Source organism: Arvicanthis niloticus, chromosome 26, assembly GCF_011762505.2.
Source record: "Arvicanthis niloticus isolate mArvNil1 chromosome 26, mArvNil1.pat.X, whole genome shotgun sequence".
Classification (NCBI taxonomy): domain Eukaryota; kingdom Metazoa; phylum Chordata; class Mammalia; order Rodentia; family Muridae; genus Arvicanthis; species Arvicanthis niloticus.
In genome coordinates, this window is record NC_133434.1 from 14261376 (window position 1) to 14272973 (window position 11598).

Here is an 11598-nt window from a genome sequence, read left to right on the forward strand (position 1 = left end):
AACCCTTTTGAGGAAATATTTTGGCTTAGGTTTAAAAGAGCTTTTATACTCTTCAACCCAGTCATTCCACTCCAGGGACTGTGTCCTACGAATAAGAAATACAAATAAAATATGTGGGCAGCAATTTGCATCCCTGTGATCTTGAGAAACCTCAAAGGAAACTGCTTGTTCACAGTGAAGGATGAGGTGGTTACTCTCCACTCCTATCAAGCCAACCAAATAGATTCTTACATCGAAGGGACAACTAAGCAGGGAATTCAGGAATAACACTATATAAATGGTATATAACCCAAATTCCAGACATAAACAGAAAAATATGCACAAGAACCGAGCTGAGATGGCTTAAAGGGAAAAGGCTCTTGCCATGTAAAAGGTAGGAGAGAACCAACCACAGATTTGTTCTCTGACTTCCACAGACACCTGACAACATGGGCTTGCACACGTCACACACAGACACACGAACATTAAGATTTTTTTTTAATGTTCAAAGGGTAGATGAAGTGTCTCAGTGGGTGCAGGTGCTTGCCACGATTCCTGATGACCATCCCTGGGACCCAAAAGGCAGAAGAGGGGAAAAACCTGACTCTGCAAGTTGTCATCTGACCTCCACAGGCATGCTGTAGCACGTATACCTCTGAAACACAGCACATATATACAAGTAAATAAAGGTAGTTACAAAAAACCAAACACACATAGAAAGAAGGCCTTGGGTTCAATCCTGTTAGGAAATGTATGGGCTCAGGAAGCCCAAAACCAAGTTGTCAGCACAAAGGAAGATTTATTTGCCACAGAGGGACAGAAGGCAGGGAATAAGAGACAAAGCCAGGAGACAGGATGAGGGTGCAGGGAAAGGGGTATTTGTCTGAGGACAAAGGACTGCCTCTGGCCAGAGAGGAGACAAACATGGCACATAGGAAAATGATGGTTTACAAAGGTAAAATGGGAAATCCCGTGTTAGGATAAGGCGTTGGTGAGCCAAAGGGAGCTTTTGATTGCTGGCCTTCAACACTTTGATAGCTGGGCCTTGGTGGTCAGCCTCAGGTGGAGGGATTGGCCAAATAAGGGAACAGACCTTGGGCTCTAGCTTTAGGAATGTGTACTCTGAAAGACTGAGAGAATGTGGGAGAAGGGTAGGCTTGCCAGAGCCATGTTCACCAAGCTCAAGCTGGCCAGAGGTCCCTCAAACCTCCACTATCATAAGTATATAAATAACTTGCTACAATTACATGTATTGTATTTTTGTAGACAGTTTTTGGGTTTAAAAGAAAAAAAATATGGCCAACCCTGAAGCTGTCAGAAACTCCCGCCTGGAGCATATAGAGCTCCCCCTTTCTCAGAGCAGAAGCCATTGGCAAGATCAGAGTAGTCTGGACTTCTGGTACTGTCTTCTATGGGGACATTCTTCGAATTACCTGCTATAAATATTTATTCATTCCCACACATATTAATAAGTACCTACTATGTCCTCTTCTAAATTAATGGGTAAAAAAGCAAAATTATAGCTGGCCTGTTCAAGTACAGCATGTCTGAAGGAGTAGACCACAGCAGAAGCAGCAGCAAATCCCAGCTACTTGGGAGGCTGAAGCATAGGAGTTCCAAGTACAGGTTAGTCTGGGTAACAAGGTCCTGTAGCTGCAACAGGACATTTTGTCATTTGTACGGATGGGTCAGATAAAGCCCAGAAAAGTAGCTAGCCATGCGCATCCTTTATGGGAGAGGGGAGGGGTTACGGGTAAGAATTAAGTCTGGGGCTTAATCATGTGTTCTGCTACTAGGCTGAGACCCCAGTCTCCCCCACCCCCCCCAGGTTTGCAAGTTGTTTCAGTACTCATTCCAGCACATCTCAACAAAGCCTGGGTCTGTGACCCTCAGATGACAAGAGCTACTTCAGAGTAAGCGATCCAAGCAGCTGGCGTCCCACCTACATAATTAGGAAGGGTTCCGTTCCGTGTGCCAATTTGGGCTCACTTTCTCTCCCTGCTCATCTTGCCAGTAAATACTCAGAAACTCCAAGAAACACTCCGACACTGCTTAATAGTCTGATCTCATTTAAATTACTGTAGGCCAGAACCTTCCCTGGGGGCTTTGAGGAACATAACCTTCGACAGACTAGCTGCTGTTTTAACTGTACCAACTCAGGCTGTGAGTGGAGAGCAAGAAGCAGCATTCTAACTGTGACTCTTGGATGAGTGCCAGGCATGGTGGGGCATGACAGTACTCATTGTAGCTGTGAGGCAGAAGTGGGAGGATCATGGATTCAAGGATACTCTGGGTTACAGAGTAAGACACTTAAAAATCTCTAAGAAATGCCCACCTGGGGCTGAGCACGGATATCTGCATATTAACACATATTAAGAGCTTCTGCAACAAAGTTGAAGAATGCCTCTGGGATACACACTGTGGTGTAGCCACATTCCTGCTTGGTTTCTTTCTTCTGTTAGCCTGTTTTTAGGAGGGAGGGTGGGCAGCTAGGAGGCACGCTGAGACAGGGCCTCTCTATGGAACCCTGGCTGGCTTAACACCTATTGTGCAGGCTAGACTGTCCTCAAATACATGGTAGTCATTCTGTCTCAGCCTTTTCAAAACGCTGGGATTCCAGACTCTTGCCACCACACTTGGCTCTTTCAGAAGAGATCTTTCCCTTGGTCAAGGTTTCAAGGGCTTAACCTCTGAATGGGCAAGGGCCTGGCTACTCACACCCTGGACAAGGGCAGCAAGCCCAAACTTTCCTCTGCTTCTGCCTTTCCCTCTAGGGAGCGACCGTTATGAATAGGTCCTTTCTTAAGTCTGTAGGAGAGAAGGCCAGCTTGTTGGCTATAGCAGTCAGCATAAAAGGCAGGGCTGGGTCTCAAAGCCAGACTTGTGGACCACAGGGACGCTCAGGAAAGGGCTCTGGCCTTCTATGCAAGTCCAGCTATTGCAGTCCCTGCCATGTTAACAAGAGAAGCTCAAGCCGGGCGGTGGTGGCGCACGCCTTTAATCCCAGCACTTGGGAGGCAGAGACAGGCAGATTTCTGAGTTTGAGGCCAGCCTGGTCTACAGAGTGAGTTCCAGGACAGCCAGGACTACACAGAGAAACCTTGTCTCAAAAAAAAAAAAAAAAAACAAACGAACAAACAAACAAAACAAAACAAAACAAACAAAAAACCAGAAAGATAAAGCAAGGAGTTCGAGGCTAGCCTCAGTGACAAGACCCAGTCTCTAAAACCCAAAACCAAATCAAACCAATAAAAGCTCAGGCCAATCCTGACCCTAAAGGTACAGTCAGACTGCCAGGCCTAGAACATTCCTATCTCCTATCTCCCAGTGGGGACAGCCTTCCTGAGCTCAGAAACTCACTGGGCAGAAGAAAAGGGAACATTCACCAGACAGCTGACCTGGTTCCCAACCTGGCTTGGCCCTGGCAGAGGGACTAACTGAATGCAATCAGGTACATAACTTAGAAAACTAGGGGAAAACCAGCAGCTATGCCTATGGATGGTTGGCAGACTAAAAGCAGACTTTGGAATTGCGTGATGGCGTAACTTTAACCCAGAGAGAGAGGTTGCAAAACCAAGCCTGTGAAGGAAACACATTCAAAGTTCCCTGTCTTCATATGACTATGATGAGAAGGGCTGTTCTGGCACGCTATTGGCTGGCCTTGTCTATCAAGTTGACACAGGCTAGAGTCATCAGAGAGGGAGGAGCTTCAGTTGAGGAACCACCTCCAGGAGATTCAGCTGTAAGGCATTTTCTCAATTAGTGATCAAGGGGGAGGGTCCAGCTCATTGTGGATGGTGCCATCCCTTGGGCTGGTGTTATTGACTGAGTTCTATAAGAAAGCAGGCTGAGCCACGAGAGCGTGAGAGTAAGCAGCACCCTCAATGGCCTCTACAACAGCTCTTGCCTCCAGGTTTCAGCCCTGACTTCCAGCTTGAGTTTCTGTCCTGACTTCCTCTATTGATGAACTGTGATCTGGAAGTATAAGCTGAATAAACCCTTTCCTCTCCAACTTGCTTTTTAAGGTCCCGGTGTTTTGTCAAAGCAATAGAAGTTGGTACCAGGAACTGGGGTATTGCTGTGATATGCAGCTGGGCACGATTCTGTTTGGAGGAATGTGTAAGGACTTTGGATTAGTAAAGCAGCAGAATGTTTAAAGTGGGGCTTAATAAACCATACGAGAGGGAACATGGAAGACAGCTGTATTGAGGGTGATTTGAACTGTGGGGGCCTGGCTCAAGAGGTTTCAGAGAATTTTAGTATATTGCCTAGAGATTGTTCTTGTGATAGTTTGGTGAAGAATGTGGCTGCCTTTTGCCCTTGTCGGAAGTCTGCCTGAGGCTAAGGTGACTAACTTGTACTGGCAAAGGAAGTCTCAAAAAACAAACAAACAAAACAACCCTAGCATAGGCCCTGTCCTGTGGTTTACTCTTGTGAAAACCCTCCTCTTGGCTACCCGCACAACAGTCATCTCCTTATTTTTGGATCAAGATGTAGAACTCTCAGCTCCTCCTGCACTGTGCCTGCCTGCATGCTGCCGTGCTCCCACCTTGATGATAATGGACTGAACTTCTGACCCTGTAAGCCAGCCCCAATTAAATGTCCTTTCTAAAAGTTGCCTTGGTCACGGTGTCTCTTCACAGCAGTGAAAGCTAAGACAAAAAAAAAAAAAGTGAAAAAAAAAAAAAAGAAAAAAAAAAAAAGTGAAAGCTAAGACAAGCGTGTTCTTCTATCACTCAAGTTCTGAGTCTTCCCTGGACCACTCTGTGTCAGATTCTTCAAGGGCTATGAAAATGGCTTTACATCAGGCCAGGAATCAGTTAAACAAGACTTACTCTGTCACTATGAGGAGTCTCAAACCTCTCAAATAGTTTCAGAGGAAAAGGCTTTATGTGTGTGTGTGCACAAACATGTGCGTGTAAAAAACGAGTGGTCAACCTTGGGTACCATTCTTTAGGCTTCTTACACTAGGTGTTTGAAAAGGGGCCTCTCAATGGTTTAAGATCCCTCAAGTGGGTAAGGCTGACTGACCAGTGTGCCCAAAGCTGTTCCAGCCATGGATTCTAGGTGCTTACCACCATGCTTTTATGTGGGTTCTGGGGATCAAACTCAAATCTGCTTCCTAAGTGGTTAAACACTTCACTGATTATCTTCCAAGCCCATTTAAAAACAAACTCCAAAGAATTTGAAGTAAAAAACTTGCCTAGCACATGCCTTCATATCACCCAAAGAGGCAAGACTTCTGTGTGTTGTGACACGGTCCTGTAACTGTAGCATTCTGGAGTCAGGGGCTGAAGATCATGAATTTGGGACAAGTATGAGCTATAGACTGTCTCAAATCTCAAAAGTAAAAAGTGTGATGTCAGAAAATTCTAGTTAAAGCCCTGCACTGCATGCCAAGTCTCATCCCTGTGGTCCCTGTGGTACTGTTAGTATTCTGTCTAAACTCCACCTCCACAGTTACCTGGCAACAGCCGGGTAGGCCAGGCCCACTATAAAAGGGGCTGCTTGCCCCTCTCTTCTCCCTCTTACTCTCTTAATCTCTTACCCTCTTGCCTCTGGCCTCTCTGTCCCCTCCCTCCCTTCTCTTCCTCTGTCTCCACGTGGTCATGGCCGGCCTCTACTTCTCTTCTTCCATCTTCTTCCATCTTCTTCCCCTTACCTTTGCCCTATCTCCTGAATAAACCTCCCCCCTCCCCCTTGGAACCGTGTGTCTGGAGTGGTTTGTTTGCTTCGGTCGGACTTCTTATAACAAGTAACACTGGTGCCTCTCCACACACCCACAGAACATTCTCTCTTTATCTCTTTATCTTTTTATAAACACTTCACTGGTGCCGCGACAGATATGGAAATCTGCAGGTTTGCATCAGACCAGCTACCAAAGGATATCCATGCTCACTAGCCTAGCCTAGAACTGGTAAACTCCACCTTGGAGGTCTGAAATAACAACTAACACTTACTACAGACGGTACAGAATGCCTGCATGTATCTTTTAAAGATTTATTTATTTTATGTATATGAGTACACTGTTGCTGTCTTCAGACACATCAGAAGAGACATACCATCAAATCCCATTACAGATGGTTGTGAGCCACCATGTGGTTGCTGGGAATTGAACTCAAGACCTCTGGAAGAGAAGACAGTGCTCTTAACCTCTGAGCCATCTCTCCAGCCCCCTGCATGTATATCTTAACAAAAGACCAGGAAGGGAAGCTTGGCACAGACCTGGAATCCCAGCTAGTCAAGAGGCAGATTGAGACAGATTCAAGGCCTGCTGAAAAAAACTCAGTAAGACGTGTCTCAAAACATAAAAAGGGCTTAAGACGAACGTAGTTCAGTGGTAGAGTACTTGCCTAGTGTGGCAGGAGGCTAGATTCAATCTCCAGTGCTGGGTGTGTGTGAGGGTGGGGTGAGCAAGAGGAAGAATTTGTAAAACTTGGTAGGGAAATAAGAGTGAATAGCTTGGAACAAATGGGCAGGGTTTTCTGCAAGAGAAAGATGTTACTTTCCGTTCCCTGTTCCCTACGGCTTCCACATTCATACTGAGTCACTCAGTCCCTGTATCTGGTTCCCTCTGGCCATGTGACAGAACCGAAAGAGCTTTCCAGGAAAGGCTGACTGGGCATCAGGTTGCAGTACACAAGTGGATAAATAATAGATCAGTTTAAATCTGTGCCTCCGAGGATCACTGACAAGAGGCCAGCAGCTATCTTCCACCTGCAGAAAAGCAGGAGCCTTGAGCTAGTAAGTCAGGACGATGCTAAGATAAGAGCTTTGCCCATCTCTGGCACGTCTAAGATTCAAGCAACTCTACAGTCCTGTTGCCTCTGTTCTCAATAATACACTGGCTCACCTCTCACGCCTTCTTACTGAATTGGCCTGAAGCCTTGGAGACGACTTCCTCATTCCTACAGTCTTCAAACCAGTTTAGCCTCTTCTACAATCCCTATTCTCTCCAAGCCAGTCTAGCCTCTTCACTTTTTCTTTTGAAGACAGGGTCTCACTAGGGAGCTTTGGCTGGCCTGGAACTCCCGTGTGTATGGAGGTACTCCTTATGTAGACCAGATGGGTCTTAAACTACAGAGATCTGCCTGCCTCTGGCCTCCAAGTGCTGGGATTAAAGGCGTGTGCCACCACTGCCCGGCTCACTTAAAATATTCTGTTAAACTCTAACATGCATGTGTTGTGTCTTTCTGCTTCTGTTTTGTTTTGAATCAGGGTCTCATGTGGCCTAAACTGCCCTTGAACTCCTGACCCTCCTCCTACTTCCCTGAATCCTGGGGATTGCAGGCTTGCTTGTTGTTTCCTTCTTCTTTGTTCTTATTTCAGTGAGGCGGGGTCTATGCTCAGGCTATCATAGAACCCACTATGCAGCTTGCACTGGCCTCAAAATCCTGCCCCAGATTTTGTTTTTGGGCAGGGTCTTTTAATGTAGTTCTGGCTATCCTGGAGCTCACTCTGTAGAACACAGTGGCTTCATTCCAACTCACACACCCACCTCCCTCTTCCTCCCAAGTGCTGGGATTAAATGTCTGCCAGATTTTTATTTTTGTGTAGCCCTGGCTGTCCTGGAATTCAAGAGATCCACCTGCCTCTGCCCTGCTGACAGGCCTATATGGCACCACACCCAGCTCAGGCCACAGATTTTTGAGTGTTGAAATTATAGGCATAAACCACCATGTCCAGCTTCTGCTTTCTACAATCATGTTTATCTGTGTGTTGAAGAGCTCATATGTGACAGGCTGTGCTACAAGTCTGTTCTCTCCCTCCACCTCGTGGGTCCTGGGAATGGAGCTCAGGTCAGGCTTGGTAGCGACTGCCATTAACCCACTGCGCTACCTCACCTGTCTTCCGGCTTCTGTCTTCCAGTAAATTTTATTTCTATTTCTCTCTCATTCATCACTAGCAAAAATCTCTAGTTTGACAGAAGCTATATAATATCACTGAAAAATGTGGATACCTAAGTAAAGATCTGTGGTCCTTAGTTCTGAGTTACTGGCCAAATGATATTGAAAGAATCCCCATTCATTCTTTTATTTAGTCAGTGTCTGGCCTGTAATTGTCCCTAAACTGTACTAGGAACAGACAGAGGCTTAAGGCACCGTCTCTATTTATGTAGGCCTGGAGATGGCTCAGCAGAAAAAGGCCATTTGCAGAGCCTAAAGAACTGAGCCACATGATAAGAGAAACAACTCCCATGGGCTGCCTTTGGACCTCCGTGGGTCACTGTGGCATGTGCACATACTCAAAAACATCGTAGTTTTAAAAATAAACATACAAAAAATTCCTTTTTTTTTTTTTTTAAAGTTTATGAAGGACATCATGAGAACATAGATGACTAGACTAGAAATGACAGACTGGAGCTGGAAATGAGAGAAATCAGCAAACACTCCAAGGGTCCCTATTGGGACAGAAGATGGAGGAACTAGCCAGCAGTGGGGAGTAGTCTCACCTTGGAGCATCTGTACTATATGGTACTAGCATGAACTCAAAGGGAAGGCTGACCTTGTTAGCCAGTAGCTAGCAACAAGCATCCTTACTAGTGTGCAGACTCAGTGAGTTAAATGTCTTCGGGTAAGCCAGGAATGGTGGTGCATCATAGCTGTAATCTCAGGACCTAAGAGGCTGAGGCAAGGTGGTCAGTTTGAACCCAGCCAAAACCTGTTTTTAGAAAACTGTGTTTATAAATGAACTAAGTTTAAATGAGCCAGGAAATAAGGCAAGAGGCCTACATGGGATTGCACTGTATCAAAGACAAACATTGTTCAGTCAAACACTGAAGATCTTTGATTCAGCTATGTAAAAATGTGACCAGGCTGAGCCAAGTGGTCCAAGTCTGTTCTGTAATTCCTGTAGGTGGAGACCAGCCTGTATAACATAAGGAAACCTTATCTAAAAATAATCTAAGAGGGTCTTTTAGGCAACTGACAAAGGCAAGGCCTGTGAGCCTGGGTGAAGAACTTTGCATTAGATGTGTCAGAACCAACCATCCTGCCTTATCAGTTCTATAAACATTTGTAGCCTGCATTTTAGTGCAGCAGCAGCACTATGGCAGTGGTCAAGGGAATATGCCGCAGAAATCTGTAGCCTGTCTTCCGGCTGTAACTACTGCTGCTGTGCTGTGTCATCAGGACAGGTACCTTGGTCTAGTCTTACAGCCTTCACAGAACATCTGGAACATCTCAGCTTAGGGGATATGGGCAGTGAGGCTACATCCAAGGTCCATGTCCTGTGCTGGCATCATCATGTGTCATACTGGGACTGAGGACACTCACTCAGTTCTGATAAGACAGTCTACAGCACACACTCAGACTAAACTATCTACAAAACAATTATAGCCTTATCTATGTGATGAATGTCAAAGGAGGCAGCCCTGTTTTCTAGAGGTCTGAGTAAGACCTCATCTGAAGTTTCATTGGTGATTATGGTCTCCTCCCTCATGGTAAAGTAAGCAGACAAACTGCCTACTTTAAAGCTATCTTTCTGGCTAGGTGTGGTGGTAAACACTGTACCCTCAGCACCTGGGAACTAGAAGCAGGATGATGAGCTCAAGATCATCTTTAGCTACACAAGGAATTCCAGGCCAGCCTGAGCTACATCCCCAAAACACCAACAAATCATCTTTTTGTATATTAAGAGGGTTAGATATGCAGAGAATTCTATTTTGACTACGTGTAAACCTCCATGTTCCCTTTAGATTTTAAATTTCTCTAAGTAGTATCTTCTGACTTTATTGATATACTAACAGAGCTTTGTAGTATCTGAAACCCCATAGGTATAGCAGCACAAGTTTTTGTTCCATCATGTTTTAATTTTAGTGCTGGTTGAAGGTGGGAAGTCAGATGGCCAGACAGTGCACTTTAAGTAAATTTATTTTTATGGCCACACAAAAGCTAGGACCGAAAGGGAGACACTAGCAACGGAAAGACCAAAGCAACTGCCCCGTCACCCAGGAGGGAAGACACATCCATCCTAGCACCCTCACTTGAGGCAAACTAGATCCCCAGAATCCAGAGCAATGAGTAGCACACAGGCAGGAGGGCAGGCATAGCTGGCTCAAAGCTGGGCTCAACTACTTAAGTCAGGATGACCTTGAAGAGGATGCAATCAATATTCAATTTCCCAGCCTCTTTTGTTTGTTTTCTAAGACAAGGTTTCTCTGTACAGTCCTGGCTGTCTTGGATTTCTGAGCTTCCTCACCAACAGCTATGTGGGGCTATATCACGTAGAACACCTGGGAAGGTATCCTGAAGCATTTCTCTCTAGAAGGCACAGGAACCCAGAACAGCAAATCATCTAAGTATAAGCTGCAGGTTAACAGGAGAAACTGTTCCAAGCAGTAAAATCAGTGACTGTTAGTGTGAAGAATAAAGAAGTAGTGCCACATGGGCTGTTCTGTGAATAAATTCGAAACACTGTAACTTTAAAAACTGGGGTCAGAAGATTGGCTTCTGGTTTATTAGTTATCTGTGAGGCCAGGTATGGTAGGGCACACTTTTTGTCTCAGCATTTAAGAGGTGGGGCAAATAGATCTCTGAGTTCCAGGCCAGGTAGGCTACATAAGGAAACTGTGACCGGTCTACAACATTCTCTCATGTATCTACTCAGGGTTACTTATAACTACTCACCCGTCCTAGTGTCCAACCCTGTGAGAAGTGAAGGAATCAATTTGGTACATACAATTCCACAGGACATAAGATGAGCAAAGAATCCATTACGTTAATAAGGTAGGAAAACCCATCCCTGCTTTTTCCATTGGAATCTTAACTACCATAAAAAGAAACAGAAAGACATCAATAAGTTTGCAGTGAAATGTTGACTTTTATATTAAATGAGCCTGAACAGAATGGATTCTAGTCAAGAGGCCTTTGCCAAAGCTCCCCTGGGGAGGTTCAGTCAGCCTGCTGAAGTGGTCCTGAAGAAGACCACTGGCAAGCCCCCACTCACTGCTCCCACACAAACTGCTCAGCGTCAGGAGCTGGCCATGTTCCCCTTTCCTAAGTCTCTAGTTTCTTCATCACTGTAATAAATAGAAAACTGGCAATATTCACACACCTTAGCACAGACATGTTTCAGGCAGAGCAGACAGCTGTTAAGCGGTTAGGTTGAAAATGCAAACAGAAATTGGGACTTTTTTTTTTTAAAAAAAAAAACAATGAGTTATAATTCTTAAGTACAGGGCATGAGCTAGCTGGTCAAGACTTATTTACTGGGTGAAGGTTTTTGACAGAAGTATCAGGATTGGATAGACGTCCTCAACAGTCCTTGCAGACCTGCCACGGTGGACCGAGCACTGCCAATGGGAATCTACAATCTAATGGCATCTCCAACCTGCCACGGTAGAGCCGTGTCTCCAACACTCAGAAGGCAGAAGCAGAACCGAGTTCAAGGTCATTCACAGCTACACGGTAAGCAGACTGCACTACATCACAGAGACCCTGTCTCAAGAGAAAAAGCATGTTGGGAAAGGAACAGAACAAGTCAAGAATGGTGGAATAAGCCTGTAATTTCAGGACTGGAGAGACAGAGACAGGAGGATCACCAAAAGTTCAAGGGCAGCCAGGGTACGTGTAGCCTCAACCTAAGAAAATCACCACCCCACCTACAAAAAAAAAAAAA